Below are 3,976 nucleotides of genomic sequence, written 5' to 3'. Positions count from 1 at the left end.
GCGGCAGTGGGCAGCACTTGCGTGGTCGCTCATCAAAATTCAAATGAGGGTTCCATCTATTAGTCAATCTGAAGATAAAGTGATGGGTCCTCCTTCCTCCATCCCTACCACCTCCTATCTCCCTCCCCCCCCCCTACCCCTTCCTTCCTCCTCCATCCGTCCCTCCTTCCTGACTACCATCCACCACCACTATCACCACACCCATCCACCACCACTATCCACCACCATCATCCAACATCACCACACTATCCCCACCATCATCCACCACGATCCACCACTATCCACCACCACCCACCACTATCCACCACTATCCACCACCACCATTCACCACTATCCACCACCACCATCCACCACCATCCACCACCTCACCTGGATTAATGCGTCATGACACAGGTAGCACTACACGAGCCAGGTGTCTGGGGCAATTAGTGCAGTTTATCACAAATTAACATATCACTTGTAATGCACGCTGATGGGAGTCTCTCTTGTGAGTCTCTTGTGAGTCTCTCTTGTGAGCCTCTCTTGTGAGTTTCTCTTGTGAGCCTCTCTTGTGAGTTTCTCTTGTGAGTTTCTCTTGTGAGTCTTGTGAGTCTCTCTTATGAGACTCTTGTGAGTCTCTTGTGAGTCTCTCTTGTGAGTCTTGTGAGTTTCTCTTGTGAGTCTAGTGAGTCTCTCCTGTGAGTGTCTCCTGTGAGTCTCATGTGAGTCTCTCTTGTGAGTTTCTCTTGTGAGTCTTGTGAGTCTCTCTTGTGAGTCTTGTGAGTTTCTGTTGTGAGTGTCTTGTAAGTCTTGTGAGTCTCTCTTGTGAGTCTTATGAGTCTCTTGTAAGTTTTGTGAGTCTCTCTTGTGAGTCTCTTGTGAGTCTTGTGAGTTTCTTGTAAGTCTTGTGAGTTTCTCTTGTTAGGCTATCTTGTGAGTCTTGTGAGTCTCTCTTGTGAGTCTCTTGTGAGTCTTGTGAGTTTCTCTTGTGAGTCTCTTGTGAGTGTTGTGAGTCTCGTGAGTCAATCTTGTAATAAGACAGACAGACAGACAGACAGACAGACAGACAGACAGACAGACAGAACATCTATACTATAAGATTACAACAACTAGAAAATGCTGTCAACACAGTTACAAATACTGTACTTAAGTACGTGAAGAGGGAGGGTTCGGGAGGGTGAGGGAGGGTGAGGGAGGGTGAGGGAGGGAGGGAGGGAGGGCATCTGGCGTCATAAGGGAGAGTAATCCTACCTTTGTTGTCTTGATCCAGCGTTTACGTTGATTGTGTCAGAGAGAGAGAGAGAGAGAGAGAGAGAGAGAGAGAGGAGAGAGAGAGAGAGAGAGAGAGAGAGAGAGTAAGCACAATAGAATGTAATGTATATCTTAATATCACAAAGTATTCATTCTTGGTTGATCACACACACACACACCCACCGTGGACTAATGCACCACCCTCGTCATCGCCACCTCCAGCCACCTGCAGCCCCCCACCCAACTCACTCAGTCCGCCACTACAACAAAATTCAGCCCATAAGAGCCCGCACCGATAGATATAAGAACATCACCATCCCATCTATTGTTAAAATAATAAACAACTCCTGATTTATGTACTGTACAGCCCTGTAAATGTATTCAATGCATATTATATCATTATGTCTAAATCAAATGTAAGCCTGTATATTTTCAGCCACCGGCTGCAACTCTATTAATAAACCGTTTATTATTATTATTATTTATTATTATTACACACACACACACACCAGCAGAAACGTAAGACATCACTGGCCGTTGCCCTTGTTGACTTCAGGAAGGCTTTTGACCTTGTTGATCACTGCACTGTTATCAACAAAACCATTGCACTAGGGCTGCCCACCAACCTGGTCTCATGGCTCACTGATTTCCTGAGTGAGCGTCGTCAGGCAGTGAGGTACCAGGGTTCTGTCTCCACATTCCAACGCCTCACCTGCGGTGTTCCCAAGGGGACCAAGATGGGACCACTGTGCTTCCTAATCCTGATCAACGACGCTCTATCAGACACTCCTCACAGGTGGAAGTACGTGGATGACTGCACTGTGGGGGTTACAGTGGACAACACCTCACCGGACTACTCATCGCTACAAGGTACTTTGGACAGGCTACAGGCATGGACTACGGCACATCAGTACCGCCGCCACTACAGTGCAAGCTCCAGCAGTCACAGTGGGTGCCTATCCTCTCCAGTTAGTGCAGTCTGCCAAACTCCTGGGTGTTACCATAGACCACAAACTGGACTGGAAGGTCCATTTAAACAACACAATCAAGGCAGCCTCGTACCGACTCTACATGCTATGACGACTCAGGTCACTTGGGACACCCACGCCAGAGCTGAGGACTATCTGCAACGCCTTTATTCTCCCCAAATTAACGTATGCGTCACCAGCCTGGTCGTCTTCCCTCAACTCTACCCAACAACGCCAGCTAGAGAAGGTACAGAAAAGGGCCTGCAGAATCATGCTCGTCGCAGAATACTCCGGCTATAACAACGCTCTCTCCACCCTGAAAATGCCATCCCTCAGTGACCTCCACCACCACGCACTAGCAAGGTTTGGCAGTGGACTACTGCACCATCCTCGTCATCGCCATCTCCTGCCACCGGCAGTCCCCCACCCACCTCGCGCAGTCCGCCACTACAACAAAATTCAGCCCATAAGAGCCCGCATTGACAGATATAAGAACAGCACCATCCCATCTATTGTTAAAATAATAAACAACTCCTGATTTATGTACTGTACAGCCCTGTAAATGTATTGAACGCATATCATTGTCTAAATCACATATAAGTTTGTATATTTTCAGCCACCGGCTCCAACTCTATTAATAAACCGTTTATTATTATTATTATTATTATTATTATTATTATTATTATTATTATTATTATTATTATTATTATTACACACACACACACATGCTACTACTACTTTGCTGTCACTCGGAATTGAGTATGACGATCATCCAGCTATGATACAATGATATGAGACCAGAAGGGCCGTTCACAGATGTTGCACATGTGGGGGGCTACATCTAGGGCGGGAGAGGCGGCGGCAGCGTCTTAACGTCGTTGGCGCTTGTCTGCCTCGGTATGCAGTTGGACTAACTCGAGAGTATTGCCACCTTGTTGTTTGGTGCTCCTTCAAGCGGTATGGTGTGGAGTGATCGTCTCCCATGTGAAGGGGTCGATTTGGCACTTTTTCAGGTTGGTGTTAAGACTATCCTTACACCTTTCAGTTCCCCACCGGCGTTACGTTTACTATTCGTTAGGTGACTGTAAAGTAGCTGCTTTGGCAGTCTACTGTCGTCCATGTGTGAAACATGGACAGTCTAGCGTAGTTGTTTGTGGGTAATGGTAACCTCGATGCTCCTACAGTTAGTGTCAGCGAGAATACTGGCATTTGTTGTCTTGTCTTCCCAGCCAACTCGGAGGATGGAACGTAGACTACGTTGATGAAAATTTCAAGTGCATTGAGGTGCCTCCTGTATGTAACCCATGTCTTGCTGCCATACAGCAGGGTGGGGAGGACCACTGCTCGATATACGTGTAACTTTGCAGATACCTTCAGCTCCCTACAGCTGAAGACACAGGTACGGAGTCTGCCAAAGTCTTGAGATGCACATCTAATCTGATGTTGAATCTCTTCATCGATGTACGCAGTGTTGGACAGGTGGGAGCCGAGATACTGAAAGTGGGTAACATTGAGAGGGTAGTACCGTTAAGCTGGATGGATGGTGGAGGTGTGGCTGAACCTGGGGCAGGTTGGAAGAGAATCTGAGTCTTACGCACATTCACCTCAAAAGTGTGCACAAGTTTCTGCGGAGGAGTTCAGGATCTCCTGTAGGTCGCGTTCAGTGTGAGCGACGAGGGTGAGGTCGTCTGCATACTGAAGTTCAGTAATGGAAGCTGCCGACACCTTTGTTCCTGCCTGGAGTTGTCTTATGTTGAAAAGTCCCTTCATTCGGTACT

The sequence above is a fragment of the Homarus americanus genome, unplaced genomic scaffold (assembly GCF_018991925.1).
Source record: "Homarus americanus isolate GMGI-L3 unplaced genomic scaffold, GMGI_Hamer_2.0 scaffold16894, whole genome shotgun sequence".
In the NCBI taxonomy this organism is placed as follows: Eukaryota; Metazoa; Arthropoda; class Malacostraca; order Decapoda; family Nephropidae; genus Homarus; species Homarus americanus.
Note: the sequence above shows the minus strand (reverse complement) of the source record.